This window comes from Topomyia yanbarensis, chromosome 2 (assembly GCF_030247195.1).
Source record: "Topomyia yanbarensis strain Yona2022 chromosome 2, ASM3024719v1, whole genome shotgun sequence".
Taxonomy (NCBI): Eukaryota; Metazoa; Arthropoda; class Insecta; order Diptera; family Culicidae; genus Topomyia; species Topomyia yanbarensis.
This window is the reverse complement of record NC_080671.1, coordinates 103,706,405-103,732,969: the sequence shown is the minus strand read 5'-3', so window position 1 is coordinate 103,732,969 and position 26,565 is coordinate 103,706,405. Positions and strand designations below refer to the sequence as shown.

General features: G+C 37.2%; 1 protein-coding gene across 6 annotated transcripts in view; it reads right to left on the bottom strand.

Moving 5' to 3' along the window:
- Positions 1–26,565, bottom strand: part of LOC131679053 (uncharacterized) — a 402,206-nt gene that overhangs the window by 314,703 nt on the left and 60,938 nt on the right. For all 6 annotated transcript variants that reach the window (XM_058959599.1, XM_058959600.1, XM_058959604.1 and 3 more), the window contains exon 2: positions 16,958–16,975. The gene's annotated coding sequence lies outside the window, so the exon portion shown is untranslated. The remainder of the gene's footprint in view (positions 1–16,957; positions 16,976–26,565) is intronic.

The following is a 26,565-nucleotide window of genomic DNA, read 5'->3' as shown; positions in this document are numbered from 1 at the left end:
CGAATTTTCATCCGAAATTTTGTGAATTTTGCTTAGAATATTACGAGGTATTTACATTGTATTTCACGTCATATTTCAGGTGAAATTTGGTGGAACTTCAAATGAAATTTTTCGTTGAAAAAAATGTGGAATTTCACATCACATACAAGATGAAATCCATGCAATCTCGGGTGAATTTTGCGCGAAATTTCAAGTGAAATTTCACTTGAAATTCCAATTTCACGCGAAATGCAAAGTTAATTTTCACGTCAAATTTGATAAAACTCCGCGTAGAATCATGTAAAATTTCACTCCGAAATCCGCGCGAAATTTTACCAAATTTCGCGCAGAATTTAACGTTGAATTTCGCGCAAAATTTAACGCTGAATTTCGCGTGATATTTCGACTGGAATTTCAAGTGGAACTCCACGCGCGATTGCATTCGAAATTTCATGTTGAATTTCATTCCACGCATTTCACTAGAAATTTCGAGTAAAATTCTGTGTGAAATTTTTGGTAAACTTTCACGTGAAATTCTACGTTAAATTCCGTGGAATCGCACGTGAAGTTCCAAATGAAATTTACGTTGGCTTGCGCCTTGCATTTTCCGTGGTGATTCCATTTAAAATTATACGCAAAATTTCAAGTGAAATTTCGTGTTATATTTCACTTTAACAGCGACGCAAAATTCCAAGTGAAATTCCAGATGAAATTGCACGTGAAATTCGATTTGAAATTCAACGTGAAATTCACTGTGATATTCTTCACGAAATTTCTACATGAAATTTCACGTGAGATTTCACGAATAATTTCACCTATAATTCCACGTGCAATTTTATCTGGAATTCAACGTTGAATTTTACGAGGCTTTTTATGGAATTTTACGTCAAATGTTGTGTGAAATTTCACGCGAAATTTAACGCGCAAATTCATGTGTAATTTAACAAGGAATGTCACGTAAAAATTTAAGTAGGTTTTCAAGTTTGATCTCAGGTGAAAGTCATGGAATTTCACGTAATATTTCACGTTGAATTTGACCTAAAATTCCAAAAAAATAAAAGTGTAATTCATTGTGTATTTCCACACGAAATTCGGTAAAATTGCGAGTGGAATTCAGCGTAAAATTCTGTGTGATAATCATAATGAAGATTTAAGTGAAGCTCCAGGGCAAACGCAGCATGAAGATCCCATAAATTTCACCTTGAATTTAACGTGGAATTTCACGTTCAATTCCAAATAAAATATCCGAAATTTCATGTTAAATTTCACGTTAAATTTGCATTTATTTTCACATTGAACTTCAGGTGCAATTTTCACCAGAAATTCCACGAATTTTATGTAAAATTTCCCTAAATTTTACCTCAAATTACAGGTGAATTTCGTGGAATTTGAAATGTAATTTGAAATGAAATTTTAGGTGAAACTCAATGCAAACACAAGGTGAAATTTTTAAAATTCCGATGGAGCAGTGCTGCCAGGGATAGTTTACGTTGACAACGAAAAATGAATGTTTCATATGTCTTCGTTGTATTGCAATATTATTGATAACTGATGAAATCAATTTAGACTGTCTTTGGCTACGTTTTCCATGCAATTGGATTAGTGTAAATATTCTAGGAGAATTGTATTGAGCATTGGTAGGTAAAAATTCAGCAGCTTCTAGCACGGCGAGAGAAGCACCTATCTTTATGAAAAAAGCTTTTCGTTTTTCTTAACCTACCTTTGTCAAGGGAAAATAGTTTTGAAACCCTATATGTACTAGAAAAAAGTTGGGCGTGAAAGAGTTTCACGCCCAACTTTTTCCTAGTGAATGTAAGGTTTCAAAACTAATTTTTCTTCAAAACGGTGGGGTCAAGATAAACAAAAAGCTGATCCTTGTAACTCTTAATACTCAAATGAAAGGCGACCCCCTAACCTTATGACTTCCCCAATCCAATGATGAAAAGACGTTTCATGACAAGGCACAAATCTCCGATCAACATGGGGAACGTGCCATTTGACCCAGATGCTACTGATTTCTGAAGCACCACTCGCATAATCATTAAATAATTCTTCGGGATAACTCAGCTGAGTTTGTATGATGCATTATAAACCGCCAAATTGATGAGATCAAATATATTTACATGTTGATCAGTACTAAAGCAATTACTTTACTGCATATCTACATGTTACGAAAATTACAATCGTTCAACATGAATAACAATAGAATTAGTAACAAATTGAATTAAATTGAAGTGTCCGAAGTGGCAAATGTCACTAGGCGCACTTTTTATAGTCATCATCGCATGTCGATTCACCAACCAATTGTTGGATTTAGGAAATGGATTAATGGATGCAACCAAAAATTGCACATTGTGTTTCCATCTGATTTTTTTTTTGCAAAATGACACAATCCAGCGACCACAATTCCAGAAATCAACAATGGTTATGTCATCGTGCGTTACTGGCAGCTAAAACATTGACACCAATGCCATAGAACCGCTCCATTCAAAATAGAATCAATGGAAATCCTGCTGCATGTAAATCCATCGAAACTACAAGGATGGATGAAAATGCCGTCAATTATCCTGTTGATTTTTTCAATTCGCTCGATTTACCAAGCTTTCTACTGCATGTGTTGCGTGGCCATTATTTTATCGCGTAAAATTGACCCACAACGGCTCTGCAATTACACTCGGCTCGCAGTGGCAAAAATGCTAAACAATCTCATACAAATGACCATTATAACTGAAAGATATAGTGAAAATGTGCTGGTACCACGAATTCGAAATATACCAACGGATCAGTCGGTCAATATCTAACGATTGAAACTTTAGGTGAAAATAAAATTTACTCCACTAATGAGAAAATTGAGCAAAATCAAATATTCGTGAAGGGCAAAAAAACCAGAAATCCTCATTGTATTGATCGTAGTCGAAGATTAAGGAGAATCGGATATGTATCGCATCGAAATCGTTCACAACTGTTGGATTATACTTCACTTTCACTATCTTTTACCTCATCGAAATTGAAAAGATCTGTTGTTGTTGTTGAAAGTTTATAGTTTATATAGCGCTCCAAAATGTTACACGGCAAAAATTATAACATTTCTAAGTATTCCACAAAACTGGAGTCACTGCAACACACGCGGTCATCATTCAATACGGTGCTATGGTGCTGATGATGGTACCCGGTCAAAAAAAAAGCGGACGAACATGGTCAGGCGATTTAAAAAGTTTGACGTTTGACTCAACTCGCCTGTGCTAATTGCCCCTAGGAACAAATGCAATTTGCGAATGCGATTTAAAAGCAATTTCAACACATTTTCTGGCGGCTGAAATGGACTTGTTTTTTTTTTGCGTTTTTTTCACACATGTTTGGCTTAAGCTTAAAATTATTTTTTTAAACAATTGGCGTGTTCTCGCTTGAATATTGTTTGTCTAGTGCACTTCATTTAGCCAACGAATGTAGGAAATTGTGGAATCGTGTGTAAGTAAAGTGGATTTCTGACCTAAAGTCTGAATCAAAGTCAGATTGTGGTAAGTTTTGGTGTGCATTACCAATTTCACCATTGATTCTTCCTATAGTTTGGTGGTGATTACCTGGTGTACTGATAACTTTATGTGAGTAGATAATGAATCCGAAAAAAAGCATTATTTGTAATTTTCATATTAGGCAATTAAGGGCTATTAAATGGCGCTTTCCTTGAGCGATTTACGGGCGGGTTCCCGAGCAAATACTCATGGGTTCAAACACCACACAGCCCCTTGAAAAGACCATGAACATGGTCCGTGCCGACTTTCACGACCTTTAAAACACCATTAAATGGTCTCAATAACCCATAAAAATTCCAACGCATGGTTTTTCTATGGGATCTACAGGACCATGATGATGGTGTTTTTGTGGGTTGAACCCATTTCAAACACCCATGTCCAACCCCATGAGTATGGGGGTATTATGGACTTTACGTTTGCTCGGGTAGGGCGCCAAAAAATGACAGCGGCAAATCGCCCAAATGTTACATTTAAAATAGTCTCCTAAATGCCAGCAATTTGCTGGCAAATTGAAGGGCAATTAGCGCATACGAGTTGGCAAATAGCCCCCCGTTAGCCAGCAACTTGCCCTTTTTGACTGGGTAACGACATCGGGTGCTCATTCCCAGTCAAAAAGGGAAAGTTGCTGGCTAACGGGGGGCTATTTGCCAACTCGTATGCGCTAATTGCCCTTCAATTTGCCAGCAAATTGTTGGAATTTAGGGGGCTATTTCATATGCAACATTGGGCGATTTGCAGCCATCATTTTTTACCGCTCTACCCGCCCTTAAATCGCCCCCAAATCGCCCAAGGAATGCGCCATTTAATCGCCCTTAATTGCCTAATATGAAAATTACAAATAATACTTATTTTCGGATTCATTATCTACTCACATAAACTTATCAGTACACTAGGTAATCACCACAAAATTATAGGAAGAATCAATGGTGAAATTGGTATTGCACATCAAAACTGACCACAATCTGACTTTTATTAAGACTTTAGGTCAGAGATCTTGTTCCACTATACTTTCACACGTTTCCACAATTTCCCACATTCGTTGGCTAAATGAAGTGCACTAGACAAACAAAATACAAGCGGGAACACGCGAATCGGTAAAAAAAATTAAGCTTAAGCCAAACATAAACCGCCATGTTTGAAAAACGCAAAAACAACCAAGTCCATTTGAGCCACCAGAAAATTTGCGAGCAGAGCTGCCAGATGATTTTGTTGGAAATCTGTATCCTCGGTGTAATAAATCTGTATTTGTCTGTACTCATTGAAAAAAAAAAAGAATTTTGATAATTGATGCGCATTTAAAAGTTTTAATATTGTTTACTATAAATTCAAGCATTAAAAAGGAGTTTAAAATGTGTACTTTGCAGTAATCCTACAAGGGTACATTTCCTGACTCAGTATTTTTTGATATTTTTGAATATAAAAAGTATTATGGTTAATTTGACAATAAATTGTTGAATAAATGGCTATTCTTAATGAAAACGGCTTCATCAATAGTCCGCAAATAAGGTTGTCAATTGAAATTACAAAAACCTGTGTAAGTCTGTATTGTGCATTTAAAATCTGTATTAAATCTGTATTCCGAATCAGGTCTGTATCTGCGCTCAAAAATCTTTATAATACAAATAAATCTGTATAAATAGCAGCTCTGTTAGCGAGGGTGCGGCTTGTGGAAGTACGATTTAAGGATGATTGAGACGATACATCAACTTCCGCCAACGTCAACGGAACGTCACCGTTTCGGGTAAAGATGATACGTCACCGTTCCGTCAGGAAAAGTCTAATACTTTTATCTTGTGCCCGTTCAAACGTGCCGTACGTCAAAACGTTCCGTGCCGTTGATGTTGTGTGTTAATGCTTCCATTTAATTGCATGTAACTAATCTTGACGTTCCGTACCGGTGACGGACGCCTGATGTATCGTGTTAATCGTACTTTATACGATACATGAAGCTTCCATCAACGGTACTGCACGTCAACACGTCAACGAAGCATCAAAATAAGTTGCATATAGTTAAAGGGAGGCATTTACACACAATGACTCGAAACGTTTTGACGTACGGGACGAATAAATGGGCATCCGTGAACCGCTTTAAACTTATCGTGACGGAACGGTAACGTGACGTTGCGGCTCTGTTCCGTTTACGGAAACTGATGTATCGTCTGAATTGGGCTTTACTCTCGCTTTTTCATAATCTCTCGCATTCACTCAGTCAACTAAGTAGTAGGGTTCGTCGCGCTGCGGATGTGGGCGGTAAATGGATATTCCGCATCGCAACCGCAAAAAAATAGTAAAACCGCACCGCTTACCGCAACCACACTGAATTTACCGCATCGCGCGGTAATGTGGTAAATGCGGTAAAATTCATATATTTTTTAAAAATTGTGTTGAAACATTATTCATTTATTTTGTATAACCATATATAATAATAATAATAATATATAATATATTCTTATTGACACGAAAATTAACTATGACGCACTCCTAAGAATATGAAATTCATCTTTTGCAAATTTTATTAATAAAATGCCGTACATTTTGAGAGAAATACTTTCAAAACAAGGTAATACATTGTCATTCCTCTAAATATTAGCATAGCGCTGAAGTCCTATGCAATGTAGCTGTTCTTCCGCAGCAATTAATAGGAAAACTTTTAATTTAATTATCCTTCAGTATATTGAAAAAATGGAATACTGAAGTTGTATATTTTTTTTATTTCAATTTTCATATTTGCAAATTTTAATATGTGTCTTTGTCGAACAACATTATTTAAAAAATTCGGCATCTGTAAAACTTAGGGATATGATAGAATGGACTTTTTCCTTTCATTTGAAAGTAAAATTAAAATATTCTGTCAGGGGGTCTAGAACAACTTTTTGTTTTAAAGTTTTTTGATTGAAAATTTATGTTTTTTAATGAAATTAATTCGCATTTTTGCTACTAATTAGTACTATAGACATTCAAAAAATACTAAAAATAGAGAATCGGATGAAAAATCTCATCGTCTACAACTTCGTAGAAAGCTATAAATCGATGTAAAATCACCCGAAAAAGTTATTAAAATTTTATTTATGCGCGGGGCCTATGGATTAAAAAGTCGATTAACAAGGACTTACAAAAAATGTTGGGTTTAAATGAACAGTAAATTCAGATAAATTTCAATGTATACAAAGTCCCATTCTCAGCAGAAAAAATATATTTTCAGATTCGTCGAGGTCTTGGGCGAAAATGACACTTTATGAACAAGGAAGTGTGGAAAGGTGTTGACCAAATTTATTCGATAATCTTATACCTTTTCAAGATGTTGATTAATGTAGTAACGGATTTTATCATGCCTTTTTCATTTCTTTTCGCGCTCTAGGAGATAGCTAATGTAAATTATAATGACCCTTCTTCCTGATCCTATCCTGCCTGGTAAAAAACAATTGGCTGAAATTCAAAGCTTTATATTTGAATGAACTAAAGTAGACAGTTCGAGTCGTTGTAATAAACAACGGATTTTATTGCAAGTTTGGGTTGAGAATTTTGTTTGTCTTTATCAACATTAAAAGAAAGATGATTGAAAAAGAAAAAAAAAAAGCTCTTCGAGTTTTGGATCCATGTTTCTTACCTTTTGGGGTAGATTCATTTCATCAGAATTTATAGATGCAGAGTTTTGCTTGTCCTCAAATTTTATTTCCAAATCGAACACACTTCACATAATCTTAGAAAAAAGAACAAAAACAAGTTTCATCATTTCCTTTAAGAAGAAATTCCGGAGTCGTTACTCGTTGAACACGGATCACAACAGAAAACGAACAAGAAAATATCAAGCTTGACCATATATTCCGTAAATTCTCAAAGTAATACAAGTCTGTTTATTGAAGATTTCCCTTATAATATGGGATAAGAGCAAAGACCACATATCAAGAAGACAGAGTTGCCAGTTAAGTTCAGAATTTAAAGACATTAACAGCAACACGTCTTTCGGGTTAAGGTGACACTTTATATATCTACTTTTATATTGAGATCGCTATCGTCGTCCAATAGACAAAACCTTTATTTGACGAATTTCGCGCAAACTCGAACAAATGTTGGCAGCACCCTCTCAGATTTTAATGAAACTTTCTGTACAAGAGAACTTTGTCACAAAAAACCACTTTGCATACTTTGTTTTTCCAAAAATGATTTAGATTGTCTTTTGAAAAGGGCCAAACTTTTTTCACCAATTTTTTTCAAATGGCTACCCGATCAGAAACACATAACAAAAAGATTTCAAAACTATATCTCGCGTTGTTACTTGTTATAATTTTCTGTTATTTTAACTACTAACGAGACCAAATTTATAACACAATCTGTTACGAAAATTTTATTGTGTTATAATCTTGCTATTTAATTTTAATCGGGTATAGTCTAAAAATGGCAAAACCTACAAAAAAATGTTTTAAGAGTGATTTTTGCAAAATTAATGAAATTTTTGAATAAAAATATTTTAAAAAAAATGGACTCCTACACTGAAAAAAATCGATTTTAAAAATTTAAAGTCGATTTACAAAAAAAACCATTTTTGATTTGGATGAAATTTTGTTCCAAGATAGGTAATTATATTCCCTAGCTACTGCCAAAATTCAAGTTGGGCACTTTCAAGGAAAAAAAGTTATTTGAAAAAAACTTTTCCTTGTCTAAACAGAATTTTTGCAGCGTATTTTTATCGAAAATTAAACCAATGAAAGTCATAATCATCTCAGAATCCATTTTATCAACTGCTAGTTCCTGATACATGCAAAATGATACTGTGAATTGTATTGTATATTGTCTTCGACTAAAAATATTACATCGCACAGACTACTATAACTGTAATCTAACTATAAACTACCTATTTGTAATTTGAATGATTCTTTGCTTATACTAAAATCAAAAAGATGATAAACATTGGTGAAAAGCTGGCAGCAAACATCTAGCGGATTATTCTGGCCGTATAGCGTGCGATGTGTTGAGCGCCGGAAAAAATCATTTCTCCGGAAAGAACGTTGAAATCAAGCTTTGCTAGCAGCGCAGGGGAATCTATGTTGTCAGTAAGCAAGTCGAAGATGAAGAGTCGTTACAAAAAAATTCGCCTATTTCGCAGCGTGGGGAGATTGATGAGAGCGCAGCGATCTTCGTATGGAGGTAGCAGTAATCGATTTTCCCAGGGCAGCCGACGAAGGGCAAACCTGATGAAATTATTCTGTATCCGTTCGAGACGATTAATGTGGACGATGTGATACGGGGCCCAAATGGTAACTCCGTATTCCAAAACACTGCGTACCAGTGCGATGTATAGAGATTTAAGACAGTAAACATCATTGAAATCACGAGTGTTGCGCTTGATGAGTCCAAGTACAGCATAGGATTTAGCTATGACAGAAGAAACATGTGCAGTGAACTGTAGTTTACCGTCGAGAGTGATACCTAGATCTTTGACTGATGCGACTCGTTGTACAGGAGCAGAACACATCAGGTATTCGAAAACAATGGGCGATCGAACTTGTGCGAAAGTAATTATGCTGCATTTCTGAATGTTCACACTCATGCCGTTTCTGTCACACCAATCCATAGCCCTTTCGAGGTCCATTTGCAATGCGCAACAGTCCACCATAGTTGTTATAACACTATACATTTTCAAATCATCTGCAAACATGACTTTAGATGACGACAATTCACTGCAGAGGTCCTTCACGAAAAGTACAAAAAGAAGAGGTCCAAGATGACTTCCTTGAGGAACGCCCGATGTAATATGGAATGGATCTGAGAGTGTAGTTCCAAGTCGCACAGAAGCACTGCGATTTGAAAGGAACGATGAGATCCAATTTGTCAGCCAGTCCGGAAATCCATTGCGCCTTAGTTTTTCTACAGCAAATTGATGAGGAACACGATCGAAAGCTTTCGAAAAATCAACATACACCGCATCCATCTGTTGTCGTTTTTCCATCTTGTCAATCAGCGACGACACATAGCTCATGAGGCTGGTAGTTGTAGAGCGTTTTCTCACAAAACCATGCTGATCGGAACTGATGATGTGTTTTACGGAGGGATAGATAATATCTAACAACATGCTCTCGAAAATTTTTGGGAGGCAGCTTAGAATAGAAATCCCTCTGTAATTTGTGACGTCGTGTACATTACCGGTTTTGTGGATAGGGCTAATCACAGCCTCTTTCCACTTAGTATGAAAACTATTTTCAGCGAGGGAACGATTGAAAAGTATAGATGCCGGTAGAGCAAGCGATGAAGAGCATTCCTTGATAAGCGATGGCTTAAAACCGTCCGACTCTGGTCCTTTCGAACTATCAATACCGCGTAGCTTGATATATACCTCTTGTTCGGAGAAAAAATGAAGACTGTAAGATTGGAAGACTGCAGTTCATTTGTTCATCTCAAAAATGATAAATTTTATGAAACAATTGACAAACTTTTCCAAATTTTATTTCATATCTGATGGAGCAGCAGCGTAATACAAACATAAGAAAAACTTCGCAAGCTTGTGTAGATTCAATTCAAACCATGAATTAAGTGCAGAATGACATTTTTTTGCAACATCCCGTGGAAAAGGACACTCTCAAGCGAATGGCAAAAAGAGCCAGTCTTGCTCGCGACTATGATAATCCCATAACAACTCCCCGAGAGTTATATAACTGGGCAGATGAACAAACTAATAAAAATATCACAAAAGTAATTTTCTGCTATATATTCACTGAACACAACAACAAAATGTCAGAAGAACTCGAAGAACTGTATTATTAAACAATATCTGGTACCAGAGATGGAAATTATCATTCATTCGCATGATTCTTGGCGAATCCGTTCATTGCTTTGACAGCAGCCAGTTCATTCACGATCCGACTAAAACTCTCCAAAATACTACTTACTACTTGAACTTCCGAATATGTGAGCCAGGTAAAAGAATGATACGTACTATGTTGAATGAAGAAGATCGTGTTCTTCATTCGCGGATTGAATCGGAAGATTGTACTGTAAACATTCACAAGTGAATCAACTTTTAGTTCACAAATGAATGTGACATTGTATTCTCTGGTTGGGTTAAGTCATCTTTATAGTGCAAATGTACACTATAATCAATGTTGAGAAGTAGATTGCACTACAATCCACTTGAAATTGATATTGTGATATGCACGGAATCGTTTTAAGAAGTTATTTTTTTCACCAGCGCATTTCAAACTACTTACTCAACAATAAAAGATCCCCAAGTGAAAATTTCATAGGTCTATAAACAAGAACGACAAGTTTTTTTTTATTAGAACAAGGTGAATGTTTTGAAATGAATCTTTGTGAATGAAAGAATGCATTCATTTGCGATCCTTTCTGCTTTTATTCAAAACACTACGTATGCGATGGAGAATGAATCATAGCCGGGCGCTGTCATTTTTTTTCAGTTTTGTGTTTTGCTTCTCGCTTTCGCATGAACGCGTAACTCTGCACAAGAAGGGTTGCCGAGATCGGGTTTCACAGTAAGAGCACGTTGGTGGATGATTTCAAATTGATCGTTTCGTGAAATGATTTTTCCCATGCCTGTCTGGTACTCAGAAATTCCACAATTTTGTATCTATTCCTGGTGGCAAAGTAGAGGCGACAAGGTATTCTAATTCAGAAGCTGAACCAAAAATATTTTCCTTGTATAGAAATAATACAAAATAGCATGCATGAAAATAGTTTTAATACAAATATTATATATAAAAATAAATAAACAATTATGTAAAATTCAATACATAATGTTGTAGTGGTTATTTCTTTCCTTGATCCTTCCTCAGCACTAAAGAAGAAAACAACGAAGTAGCAATGGAATATTTGTTTAATGACATAAACTTTTTTCAGTGGGATTCTTGATTTTTTGTAATAAAAATTGTCAGTATTTTGGTTGCACATTTTTCAGTGAAATAAACAAGCATAAGTTTGTAACAATATATTGATAATTTGCGGAGTTATAGCTTTTATCCTTTTTTATTTGAAAGGTTTGCGGTGATCACGATTGATGACCAATATATTATCTAAAATCCCAAAACTCAAAAAATTCCATTAGTATAGGAGTATTCCTCGTACCTTAACGATTAGTTGAATAAATAATATTTTTTGTCCTGCATTCGAGAAAGTTTTTAGTAAAAAATCGCTGTTTTAAGCTCTCAAAATTGTATTAAAAAATTCTAATCCATGAAACATAAATTTGTGCATAAAAAGGAATCGTTAAAGTTCCAGAAAAATTAATAACATTCTATTGAAAAAAAAATTAAGAAAATCGATTGAGTAGTTTTTCGGCAATCGTGATCACGAAAAAACAGTTTTTAGTAAAACGACATTTCGAGATAATCGAGATTAAAGTTTCAAATTACCACCGCTCAAGGTAGACGAAGCGCACTTGGAAGAGCTGTAACTTTCGATCTATTTCTTGGATCTTTATAAAAATTTGGGAAACCATTCGCAAGGAGTTATACTTTCAGATATAGTAATGAAAAAATTTCGGTTTCATGAAAAATGAAAAAGTAGTTAACCTCTTAATAAAAATATGCTTTGTTGCTAAATTAGACAATATCTTCTCACAAACTGAGCTTTATTGGATTCTGAGATGATTATGACTTTCATTGGTTTAGTTTCCGATAAAAATACATTGTAGAAAAAAAATCAGTTTGGATAAGGAAAAGTTTTTTATTAAAATAACTTTTTTTACTTGAAAGTGCCCACTTGAACTTTTGACGGTACTGTAGGGAACATAATTACCTATCTTGCAACAAAATTTCATCCAAATCAAAAAATGGGGTTTATTTGTAAATCGACTTTAAATTTTTAAAATCGATTTTTTTCAGTGTAGGAGTCAATGAAGAATTTTTTCAATATTTTTATTCAAAAATTTGACTAATTTTGTAAAAATCGCTCCTACAACATTTTTTTGTAGGTTTTGTCAGTTTTAGACTATAGCCATTTGAAAAATAAATTGGTGAATAAAGTTTGGCTCTTTTCAAAAAACAGTCTAGCTTATTTTTGATGCAAAGTGGCTTTTTGTGACAAAGTCTTCATGTACAGAAAGTTTCATTAAAATCTGATAGGGTGCTGCCAACATTGGTTCGAGTTTGCGCAAAATTCGTCATAAAGCACATATAAAAGGTATTCCGTTACTAATCTACGAATACTGTACTGCCCATATAAGCATAAGAGTCCCATATGGAATTTTGTCGAAAATGAGATATCTGTTGGATTGTATTTTGTATCACCACTGAATCATAATACACAAAAAAGATTACCAGGTTTGTTCAGAAAATATCGAAAAAAATACCACAACATGGATTTTCCAATTAACGCGGTTTTTGCAAAAATATTCTAATTCCTTTTGAATGCAAAAGACTTAGAAGATTTTCGGAGAGATGGAAGAGACGTGTCTGCAAGACTCCTTAACACCTTAACAATATGGATATTTTCGGAATGGACTTGACGAATAGGAGACAAAGATCCATGTTTGACGCCATTTTGAATTCCAAGATGGTGACTTCCGGGTTAGCCACATTTACTATAACCTAGTCAATATGAGTATTTTTGGAATAATCTTAACGAGTAGGTTCCAAAAATTGATTTTTGGCGCCATTTTTAAATCCAAAGTGGCGATTTCCGATTGAGCGACATTCGTTATAACCCAAATAATATGGGTATTTTTGGAAGTTGTTTTAATTAAACAATTGAATTTACTTAAATTTAAGCAATATGTTTAATTTGAATATATTAAAACCCCCAACTCATACCACATATGTCTCTTTCTTCTCTCTCTCCCTCTCTCTTCCATTCTCGCCGCACTCTTCTGGATGAATACATAAAAATATTTTGCATTTTGCTGGTTTATGATTAGATCTTATATTTGAGGGTGATTTAGATGATTTCCCAGATTTTTCATGCGGGATTTCGGTAGGGTAAGGTGGGGCAAATCCGACCTAGTAAATGGTTTTGGCTGTAAAATGCTCATTTTACATCGGATCAAGTCGTTTTATATACAAAATTGAAGGTTAGACTCCTGAGCAACTTTCTGTATATAGCATTTTATTTGGATTTTGGGAATATCTTGAATTACAAGCGTTTTACAAAAATGTTCATTTTTGCTGTTTTAAAAAATGGTGGGGTAAACCCGACCCCCTATGTTTTGATCAAAGATAAATCAATGAATGTTGTGTTATTGAATTGCAACATGAAGAAAATGGAGTTCAATGTCAATCTTGGAATGCTAAAATCACGAGCAGTAGCACGTAATGATATTCCCATGTGCATTGGAGCAATTGCTCGACGAATACTATAATCATCACGTTTTTGTGTCTTTCGTTTGTAATTATGAACCATTTTGCATAAAAATAATAAATAATAACAATAAAATTTATTTCAATTTGATAAATAAAAATTTTCTTAGCAAAAAAGCGGTCGGATTTACCCCAATATTTAGAGGTCGGATTTGCCCCACCGCGTCATTTTTCATTATGACGCAATTAAAAAAATATGAAAAAGGTTGAACTAAATTCATCTATGCACTTTGTAGGACTTAAATCAAAGAATTTAAGTCCACTTACATTTATTATGCAATCACTTTAACAATCAGAAATATCCTGTAGTCAATGATGCACAAAAGTCAAATCAAAAGTTGTAAAAACACACTTTTTGTCATATGAGCATCCCAATGTAGACTAATAAAATGCTGTCATATCACCATTATGATTATTTTCGATGCTCTACACGACAACATTGATATTAGTTCGCGTAGTGCTTCTGATTTTCGGTAACAGAGGGGGGTCGGGTTTACCCAACGGTCGGATTTGCCCCACCTTACCCTATACCGGAAGTCGCCATCTAGAATTTTAAAATGACATCAAACATCGACGTTTGTCTGCTACTCGTCAACACCATTCCAAAAATACTCATGTTGATTTAGTTCGCTAAGCCGGAAGTCGCCATCTGGGATTTGAAAATGGCGCCAAAAATAAATTTTTCATGAAAAACCTTGCGGGGAAGGTTCAGATTTATTTATTTCTGGCACCTACTCGTCTAGACCATTCCGAAAATATCCATATTGAAGTCGCCATCTTTGATTTCAACTTGGCATCAAAAATCAATTTCTGGCATCTTCTCTTCAAGACCATTCCGAAAATACCGTTATTGTTGGGGTGTGGGCGTCTTGCAGGCCCGTCTCTTCCATCTTTCCGAAAATCTTCTAAGTCTTTTGCATTCAAAAGGACTTAGAATACTTTAAAAAAACCGCATTAATTAATAACCGCACGAAATCCATGCAAAAAAAAAACTTCCAAAAATAGTCTTTTGCTGAGTTTTTTTACGCAGATTTTCGAATCAACGCGGTTTTTTACGCGGATTTTCCAATTACACGTACACGTACGTATCCCCCGCGTAAAAAAAACCTGGGTGTATATTTGTCGACTAACGATATGAGTCTCATGAATCTTTACAAAATATTTCTTAGTCTAACAAGGGTTGTGCAAATATCTGGGAAACATACATCTTCATTAGGTTTCTTGAGTGCGTTCTACATTCATCTTGAAAACGACCCTGGCCCTTTTACTACAACAAGTGAGTGTCAAGACACACCATTTTAAACTTCTTGCTGACCTCGGAACTACGTACATTTCTCTAATACCGGATCTCTTGACTGTTTTATTTAGTAGTACCATTCAAATTCATTTGACATTCACCTGAATCAAGCGATCGAGTAATCCTCTCTAATTTCATTGCAGCTTTTATAGCGTACAAAAAAGCCACGCTTCTCCACTTTGTTTTTTTTTCCGCTCTGCATCATTAGTCACGCCAAATCGTAAACAAAAACAACTCACACATCATACAGCGTCTGTCGTCATCATCATCATCACCACCACAATCATCATCGACATCAGCAGCGGTCAGCCGCGCTATAGCCAACGCCAACTGAGTGAGTCGTGCTGCTGCGTCAGCCTAGGGCGAAATATGAAGATTTCAAAGTGCCAAAAATTGCCACGCCGTTTAAAGTCAATTTGGCCCTACTTGGTTCTCCTTCCCCTACCACAACAGCTACCGACCAAATTGTTTTCGGCAAGCTACGGAAAACCGCAGTTGAAAGTTTAATTTCGAACAATTCCTATGTGTCTACCAACCAGCAGAACGCACAGAACGAAGTTGAAACGCCGGAGTAAATATGCCTCGCTACCGTGTCAGAGTAGAATAGGGTAAACAAAGCACTGATATTTCCTGTTGGAAAATTAATTTAAATACTGTCAATAACCATTTTATCAGCTCCTGGTTTAATTTTGGCTGAAGATAAAAGATTTATTCAAATTTGACTGGGTACGTCTGCTAGAGCCCATCAAACATACTTTCATACGAGGCTGACAAAATCGGGGGCTCAGAAGATCGGATCCGTTCACTGCAGTATTACAGAAAACTGCCCCAAACTAGTGTAAACTGTGGATAAATCGAACGTGCTATATTTTACTCCGCAGAGGTTCGTCGTTTAGGTCGCGTTCCATCCCCCGTCCGTCCCGTGACCGAAATAATGTGCCCCTTCCGAAGCACTGCGCATATTTCAAGGCGCTAACTTTGCAACAATGTCAGGTACGTACGGTAATGAGTTTGCCTTCAAGAGAACCCTCTATCTACGGAGTGATGAGGTCATTTGCCAAATAATTACAACCGGTGAGGATCAGCTTTGGTACCACGATTGTTGTTCGATGATTTGTACTTTTTGAATGGTTTGTATTGTTGTTTGGGCATTTTTCTTCAAGTACAATTTGTTTGAGCAGATGTTTTGAAACTTAAAAATGGTATGTACAGCAGGTTAGACAAAATTAATTTTGCACGTTTGCAAACCGATCACATTTAGATGTTTGTGTCAGTATTTAACATATGTCACGGGTCTGTCATTCTTGTTCGTTTGACGCTGTTTTTTCTTTGTTACAACATTCGACTGAATAAGTTCAGTGGATCTCCACGTGACAAAGTCGCGCAAATAACAAGTAGAGTTGTGAGCACATTTTTATATTCCTAGTTTCACACTACCCAGTAGGTTAGATTCTGTTAGCTTTTCTCAACGTATTAACTGAAATGGCAAGGTAAAAAATGAGCTGCTCAATGTTAGTTATCGTTTCACTCAAACGCGAGTATTCCACAATTATTGGTCCATATCTGGAACAGAGCAAAGAAAAAGTTTGGGCGTATTTCATTAATTATAGTACATAGTTAATAATGCGACACTGACCCTAATTAAATAAAATCAGGCTCATCACCCTTTAAGAAAAATAACTGAATACGGTGTTTGCAACTTCCATATATGATATGAGACTCATGAATCAGCGAAATATAAATCACCACATCCGTCGAACGATTTCCCGTTGAGTGTGTAAAAATGGTGAGGAATTACGTGTCTTTGATGCCTCAGATTTGTCATCAGCGATTTATTGCAATCTTACCAGTTTGTGGGCAGCCGCCTGCAAAAAAGAAGAAAAATAACTTGTTGAAATATTTATATTTTTCCCAAATATCTTCAGTGTATAGACAACATAGTGTATGGACGTGCATATTTTTTATTGCATTACCAAAGTGCTATCTAATTTATACAAGTAAGGAAAAGATTTCTTGAAAAAACACCTTTTCTAAAAAAATAATGTTTGAAACAAAGAATGTCCATACAGTACATTGTATGTATGTATCAATGTGCATGTAGTAGGAAACCAGCATCAGTTCAGGGCATTACCAGTAGATTCGGGTTAATTTTCAGTACACTGTACACAGTACACTGAATATTATCGGGTAACTTTCGTACTATAGCTGTTAACGAAGGGCCAAAATGAGCGGACCCGTAAACAGAGGCATTTACGCGCATGCCGCGGATAAACAGAGAATCTCTTTCCAACAATAACATCCGGTTACGAAATAAAAAATTCGCATTACCAGGTTATACCCGTCTGATTGTTTGAAAGGCTCGTGTAACTCATTTCAGACCATCAGGAGTAACGGAAGGTTTTCCGTAAATCGTTTAGGTTGGCAATCCACTCCATCATCCAGTATTCCAGTCGGAAGGTGCCCTGATGCAATCTCTATCATTTCCACGAGCAAAAACAATGAATATTGCATATAAACATAATGATGGGAATATACTGTCCGTTGGAGTTACCAAATAGTTTGAGAGCAAATTAGGAACACATTGAATCTCGATCGAGACAAGTAGAGATGATGTAATACCAATGCCGCATGAAGATAACCAAAGCAAATTTCACTAACCTTTTTCATTTCATTTATTTTACACAGCTTAGTGCGTGAACTTTAACGGAGCCGAGTGTCTTTAATTTATTTATAACAAATAAACAATACCACAAACATAATCAATGTGAACCCTGTCCATCGCCTTCTTTGCACGCAATTTACCAGTGTGTGCGAAGATTTTTTCCAAGGTTTCAGCATCAGCTGATAACATCTGAGGGTCATTCGGTTCGCTTCGTTGGTTGTCGCTTTCGTGTCTGGGCTACTGACGATTGTTTTGACTGTAACTTTTTTTAAGAACTCAATACGAAATCACAAACTCTCTTTTATGAACCAAGTTCGCAAAGTGGTTTAAATTTGTACAGTACGGTATAAAGTTGTATTCATAACTAGGCATTGTACTTCTCACTCACGCAAGAAGAAGCTTATCCGATGTCTAACTTGTACGAGATAAGATGAGTCGCAAAATTCTTCGTCTCCACAAATAGTGTCAGAATAATTTTAAGGATAAAATTTATTTGTTTTTTTCTTCTCACCGGAGAAGGTGATAATATTTTAATTTCATGAAAATCAATTAAAGCGTCAAAATATACTCTTAATTTCCAAGAAAAGCGCAAAAGAAGTGGGATAGACTTGTTTTTTCGTGTTTTGGAATAACGACAGCAAAGCAGCGAGCGCAAAAAGAATACCGTGATCAACTCATTCGCTAATCTCCGGAGGTTTTATTTATCCGGAGAAATAACGTGTTGTATTTATCCGGAGAAGTGGTGCGAGTAGTGAAAATTTGAGTTTTTATTGTCGCAGTAGCAAGTTATCCGGACGCATTTACTCATATGAGTGATAAATACAGTGCTTGTTCATAACATATTCTTAGCTAAATGTTACTAATAGAAGTTGGGTATTTTCGGAAGGGGGTTGACGAGAAGATTAGGGCAGTCTTCCCATGAACATCGACAAGTTTGCACCCGTGTACAAAATTTCGTGCACGCGTTCAACCTCAAACATGCTTTGCCTTTGTGTACAGGTTCGCATCGAATACCGAACACAAGCGAACGATGTGCAAACTTAGGTTTAAACACCGTGTACGTAAACCGTGTGCGTACATAAGAAAGGCACACACAAATAGAATGAGTCAATGCTAGTGATGATTGATGAGAGAAAGTGAAAACTAGTATCAAAGAACCTGTGTGTACGAACACCGCGTACGTACATGAGGTTCGGTTGTGCAGACGAACATGTGCGCGTGTTTTGGTACGCATTAGCGCGTTCAAGTTTGCACACGAAATGATGGTGTAGAATGAGCACAGAACTAGAGCGAACATTGTGTTCGATGTTCATTTGGGAAGACTGGATTAGGGAAATCGATATCTGAAACCATTTTGAAATTTAAGATGGCGACTTTCGGGTTAGATAAACTTTCTAAAACTTCAACGATGTGTGTATTTTCGGAATGGGATTGATTAGTGGATAGCGGAAATTGATGGCTATTTTAAAATCCAAACTGACGATTTCCGATTTGGAAAAATTCTCTGTAACCTCAACAATGTGAATATTTTCAAAATGGGATTGTTAAGCAGATGACCAAACTCAATCTATGAAGCCATTTTGAAATCCAAAATGGCGAATTCCGGTTAAGATATCTCTATAACCTCAAAAATATAGGCATATTCGAAATAAGCTAATTATAGAGTAGATATAGGTATAGTGATTAGTGATGCGGACGATATGGTTATAGAAAATTCCTCAACCGGAAGACGCTATCTTGGCCTTCAAAATGGTACCAGTCATCGATCTTCATTATCTATTTGTCATGTTTATTTAAAAAACCCCTATGATTAGAATTATGTACTCATCAAGCCAGTTCCAAAAATACCCATATTATTAGAGCTATCGAGGATATTGTTCAACCGGAAGTCGCCATCCTGGATTTCGACATGCCACCAAACATCCTTGTTTTTGTCTTGGAAAGTTCCGCGCAGGGGTTTAGAGCATACAGGGCGTCTCTCAATACCGAGCAAGAAATATTCATGAGCTGTACACGGCTGGTAGATGAATCAGTTACTTACTACTAGCAGAGGCAATTATTTTCATTTCTGATTATTAGAGAGTAGCATGCATGACGGAAACCGGATTTCAAAAAACACCCGACTGAAGCCAGTTCGTGATTGCCGCTAATTTCATGCATCGAGCCGCAAATTTTGAATAAAAAGATTTGTGATTTTAGTCGGTTTCTATTAGTCAACATTGTTGAATGATTGGATTTCGGTAGCGGGAGAGAAGGTGATTATTATTATTCAGTCGGCTACGTGGACTGACTGTAATAATTAATTTGTACAGCTCCGTGCTAGTAACGAGGCCCAACTGGAACAAAAACCTCCCGCACCGGGCGCATTTTCTTAGGAAAACCAATTAGCCCATATTAGGGCTATCAAACCATCAGCCTAAAAACAATTCCTTTAGCAACTTTTATTTTTATATCAGACGAGTCGAAATTAGCATACACACACGGAAAATCGAATTTAAATCATCTGACTGATGCTCATTCCCGCTTGCTTCCCGCTAAATACATGCCGCAAATCTTAAACAGTTTTTGTTCAAAGCTGACGGTGGAAGTAAGTAAACTGATTTCATTCGATGGCCATCTCATTTGTCTTCAAACATAAACTGAACCAAGTACTGAACCGGGGGTCGTATGTGTGTACTGATAATTTTTATGTGCATTTTTGTATTTTTTGTTGACTGTTGTATTTCTTAATGTTCATGTTAGTAGGGTTAGTACTGCGATAAAAAAATAAATAAATATATATAATATAAATAGTAGGAACAAGTACACATCACAGGTAATTGTAAATAAAAACATTGGGCTAGAAAGGGTAGAAAGTGTTATACAACAAAATAATACACCCCTGAGGTGGGATGGTGATAGGTGACGCCTGGGATGAAGATGGAAATGGTGGATGTCATTAGTAGGGGAAGAGGACTATGAAAAACCCGCCATTGGTTATTAGTACCACGACGTCCGTGTGTCTCAGAAGTGAGTGGAAAGTACCGGAAAATTGTGAGACTCGAGTCAACCGACATTTTGAAGATGTAAAACTCTTCTCGTTCATTCAGGTAAATGACTCCGTTGAACCTACGCTGGAGCTGTAAATCTCACGTTAGCTATACGTCCCATTCAGAACCTTAGTTATACCATATTTAAACCCGCACTGCACACATATCGGCCTAGGCAGAGGAATCTGCTGACGTCTAACTGCGAAGGAGTTAGCGTATAGGTGCCATAGAGCCCTGCGAACCCTCGGTCATTATGCCCTAAGCGAAAAGGAGTGTCGGTTCTCGGTGGAGCCCATACGGTATCGTCCGTGGCCTATCCATCGAGCCAAAGAAGGAAGACCCCGTACAGTTCCTTTCCCGCCACGCCACGCATGCGTCATTACAATCGGCTGGCGTCATCGCAAGCCACGGGTATTGGGACGCCTCAGCAGTACCACCAGTCCCAAAAGCGAACCCAACGAACAGCGAGCTTCATCCGGATCGTCTGCGAGCGCTCGCCAGCATCAAACATCACGAGCAACCCAGCATCATCGGTACGTACCGCAGCAGAAAGACCGACAATAGCCCAATGAACCACACCCACACCTAGTTTACTCTTTTTTTTTCTTCATAAAACGTTTATTTGACACAGCATTTGCAAAAGCTTTTTTACGCCGGGGTTTCTTTTTTACATAACATGTTACAAAAATTTTTAAGACTATCACGTTACAATAAAAATTCACTTTCTAATGCTAACACTGAGGATAATCATCATTTTAAATATTTTTATTTTTATTCTATTTTCTTGAATTTAATTGTAAACCTATTGAGAGTTTTTCTGTAGCCTTTGTTTATTTTCTTTCCTTTATTTTTATTGTTTGATCTAACTTAACTAACTGCGAAGATATCTAAATTGTTTGTGGGTAGCAAGGGAAAAAACTAGGAACATAGTGGGGATAATTATATTTCAATATTTATTGTTTTCAGGAAATGATAAATATGGCCTATCAGTGGGGTAGCCAGAAATTTGGTTGGGGGGGGGACTTGACGAAAATAGTTGATTTTTCGAAAATGGTTCAATATCATGCAAATTTGATAAAATATTGAAAGTTCAGAAACAAAAACAGTTCAGCAGTTACCATTCCATTCTACAAATGAGAAAAAAATAAAATTTTACCAAATGTTATGAAATCAAAAAATATACAATTTTAAAGAGTTTTTTATATGTTCGACAACTTTTCTTACGGTCAACATGGCATAATTTAGAATCACAAGAACCATCAACTTCGAAGGTTGGTCGTCAAATGGTGAATACTTCATAGTGTTCACAAGCTCCTATCTCATGCTTCCCTGCGCATCTACTGATGACATTTAATCTGTAGGCTGGCATCGACTGGGTACTATTGTCTTCTGCAGTAGAAGCGAAATGAAAAGGTGCGAGTGGGTATGGGCGCTATAACCCATTCCGTAGACAGAACTGAATACATGAGGTGGCAAAGTAACCCCGCACGGCTGTCCTTCGACGAGGAAGGAGGTTGGGTCAAACCCAACAAGCCGCCCAAAAAACGCCACGTTGCGAAGAATCAGGAAGAAAAGGCGGATCGGTCAAAGCCCATGTAACGAACAAAGGACTATGATAGAAAACTTGGCACATAGAACTGCAAGTCACTTAGCTTCCCTGTGTTCGAACGAATGCTACACGATGAGCTGAAAACTCGCAACTTCAAAGCCATGGCATTGTAGGTACTTTGCTTGGCGGGACAGAGTATGTGGAAAAGCGGGCATCGAGCGGTTACATTCTACTAGAGCGACGCCACAACAAGCGAGTTGGGAATCAGCTTTGTAGTGCTTGGCAAGATGCGCCAAAGCGTAATCAAGTAGCAATCGATCAGTGAAAGGATGTCTGTGGATCAAAGGCCATTTCTACAACTACAGCATCGTCAACGTGCACTACCCTCACGAAGCGAGATCCGAGAACGAGAAAGAAGCATTTTACGCACATTTGGAGCCCGCGTCAGAATGCGAAGCTCCTCATCAGCGACATGACCGCCACCCTTGAGATCACCTGATTAACAAACTGAGGGCCAAATCGACCACATTCTAATGAACGGAAATTTCTTCTCCGACATCACAAATGTTCGCACCTTCCGCAGTGCGAATATAGATTAGGAATCGCCTACAGGAAGATCGGGATACCGAGGCGTTGGAGCATTTATACAGGGTTACGAAAATTCTACGAGTAGGTAAATCGCTCGAGCGAAGGCTATGTGCCTCAAGATGACATATGAAGAGATTCTAATGGAGACCTTCTCACGACTGAATGTGAGCTGATTGAATAGCGGAATATCAGTAGACGATGAGAGTATCGCAAGAATCAACCTGGGGACGTGCACAGCCGACGACAGATTCCCAGCGCTGGATCTACCTAAGATTCATAAGGAGATCGGACGGTTGAGGAGTGATAAATCCGTTGACAATGATCAACTGCCATGTCAACTGCTGAAATACGGAAGAGAGGCGTTGGTTATAGCACTCCATTGGGTGATTTCGAAGATCTGGGAGAAACAGGTTTTGAATAGAGGAAGTAATATGTCCTGTGTATAAAAAGGGTCTTAAGGGTCTTAAGCGGGATTGCTACAACTAGCTACTGAGCAATCCCATTGCTCGGTGTTCTCCCAAATTCTTAGTCGCCACCAATTATCGTTAGCAAGCGAGCTTGTTGAAAAAATTGGCATATAATGCCAAAAAACGGATTTTCGGACAAACGACAATAGATCGAGTGATGTGTGATGAGTATTAGATATACTTCGTTTTGTCCTTTTGAAACTCGGAAAGATCTACGGCAAGGTGTGATAATAAGAACGAGAATTGGCATGAGTGGTATGGTTTTCCGGAATTCCGCCCAGCTTTTTAGCTTAGCCAGTAACGTCAATATTGTGGCACACAATCTCGAGGCGATCATGGAGACGTACATTCGACTGACGGTTGAAGCAAGGCGAACTGAACTGGTCACAAATGCCTCAGACATAGTACATAAGAGTAAGAGGTTACGGCTCCCACCAAGTATATCAATTGATGGCGCGTCGAGCTGGTTGATGAGTTCGTGTATTTGGGCTCACCAATGACAGTCAATAATGGCACCAACAGAAAAATTTGGAAACGTATTCTAGCAGATACACGTTGTTACTTTGGGCTTCGAAAAACCCTTCGATCGAGGAATGTACAATACGCATGAAGGAAACCTTCTAGAAATCGCTCATTAGACCGATTGTCCTCTATGGCCACGAAAGCTGGAGTATGCTGACGGGAAACCAACGCGCTCTTAGAATTGCAACAGTAGCTTGGAGAACCACCCATGCGGCTGCGGTGGGCTGAGCATGTTGTCAGAATGGTGAACAACTCGGTAAAATCGTTCTAGAAACTAATGCGACAGCTACAAGGAGGAGAGATCGGCCAAGATGAAGCAGACCTGAGGAGTTTTCGTGCCCTTCGAGGCGACAAACAGACATGGACAGAGTGAACTGGAGGCGACTTCTTGATACAACACAGGACAATATAGCCTTAGACTGATTGGTAAGTAAAGTATTTAAATTAAAGTTTAGCAACAAGTTTCCCAACATAAATAACATCTTCTGATACAATTATTTTAGTGATAAAACCTCCCAGAAATAATCATGGAAAATCGACTCTTCAAAAAGACTTAGTGTCTTATGTTCTACGCTGTAATATTTTTCGAAAAGACTACAGCTTCAAACCTGACGGTTTCGAAGCTATGTGATATTGACCGTAAAACCTGTTTTCGAGCATTTATTTTGCTTTTCTTACCTATTAAAGTACATATCATAAGAACGAGTCCTTTTATACGAAGTTGTTTTACGCAGGGCTTGGATTGTGAAGCTTCAAATGAACGAATATAGGGGTTTCCCCCTTGCATGAGAGCACTCAATCTCATGCGTAAATGAGAACCTATGCCTGACGCAAACAGCTAAACGTGAGAAAGCTGAGTACTTGAATGAACTTACCCTCCCGGCGAGAGGCAACTCATGCCTTCCCCAAAACAGATGCATGATGAAATAAACATACTCAAAACTGAAAAGTTACGTCTCTCTTGCATCGAATCTGCGCTGTCCGATGACACTCTTCATGAATACACTTGCACGTTGAACTGGTATACGACGAATGCTTCATTATCGTTAGTTTATAATGAGAATGAGGCATGCTGCTTCACGCCTTACTACACGGGATGAAGCAAACATTTTTTTACCATTTTGACTGGTGAAAATACGGGAATGAAAAGCGTTCGTCATGTAGGTACTTATCATGTACGTACAAGAACAGAATTTTGGCGCGTCCGGGCGGTACACGAAGCGGTAGAAGCATTGGACTTTCGGCATTGGTGGCATTAATCGGCGCATAGACAAACCGTTTACTAACTCAGCTGCCACATTTACACCTGCCTACCCCTAAAAATGGTAAGATTTTTTGACTGTCGTAAATATTTGTGGAAGCGCCATTCTGAAACATTAATTTTTACATTCTACTTTTTTTTAGTAAGGAGATACGTGTTTCATTTTTTTGCTATGCTCAAAACAAAAATTATTGGCAAAATCGTGAAAAATAAAAGTGAAAAAATAACAAGTGCTATTGGCGATTCTACGTTGAAACCGCTCGCAGATAGCGCTGGAAGGAAAGTGTTGCTGATTTTATTCTGTTCTGTCATAGTGCATATATTTTCTGTAAACATTGGTAAAAAATGACTTTTAAACACCAAATTACCGATCAATTTGTTGATAATGGTTTATGAAAATGAAGGAAAACCATAATTTTATAAGATGATGAGTAAACATCTTGCGAAAAGAGTGTAAAACATAGTGGTTTCTAATATTATTCGCAGAGCTATATACGCGCTGTTTCGAAATGTAATTTGTTGAACACCGTAGCCGCCGCAACAGCATTTCCCGTTCGTCCTAAGTTAAGCTAAACCTTCATGAGATGGTGTAAATTCATGAAACTCCAGATCAGGCGAGGAAAGAATATATCCGGCTAATAGGAAAGTGTCAGCTTTGTATCATGCACAGCCGATCCTTCTCTCCTACGTAGTTCAAAATATGAAGGAGTTTGACATTGGTACTGATTGGGTCTCGGTTTCGAGTTGGAACTTTATTTATGGAACGATTTTTTATAACCACAATAATACCCCGATTACATTTCGAAGAAATGTATGAGTGAAATAGTTGCAAATGGGTGTAATTTCAGAATAATTGCAAATAAAACTAAATTTCTTACTCGTTTCATTCATATTTTGGCAGTGGTAAGCTTTTTCCGAGAAGATAATGAAGATTTTATTGTAAGCTACACACTAAGCCAGCCAAAAGTTGTTCAGTAATTTTTTTCGACGACTTGCACAGTAAAGTGATATTTTTACGGAGCTGTCTGCAAATTGTTTAAAAAATTGCGGAAAAGTTTTCATTTTTCAGCGATTTTCAGTAATTTTTCGAATAATTTGCTGAAACCCGCTATATTTTCCACTGAATTTATCAGCACTTCTATTATTTTCGTTACATAAACATTATCCAGTAAAATTTCGACAGATTGTTCGGCAAAATTATACCAACATTACCGAACCTCGTCAAAAATTTACAGAACAGGTACAGCAAATCATCTGTCAAGTCGCCATTTTCAGAGGAAACTGCTGACTGACCAGTATTTTTTGACGTTTGGATGGAACGGATTGCGGAGAGTTCGGTAACCGAATTGTTTTACTGAATTGATTACCGAACGGTTT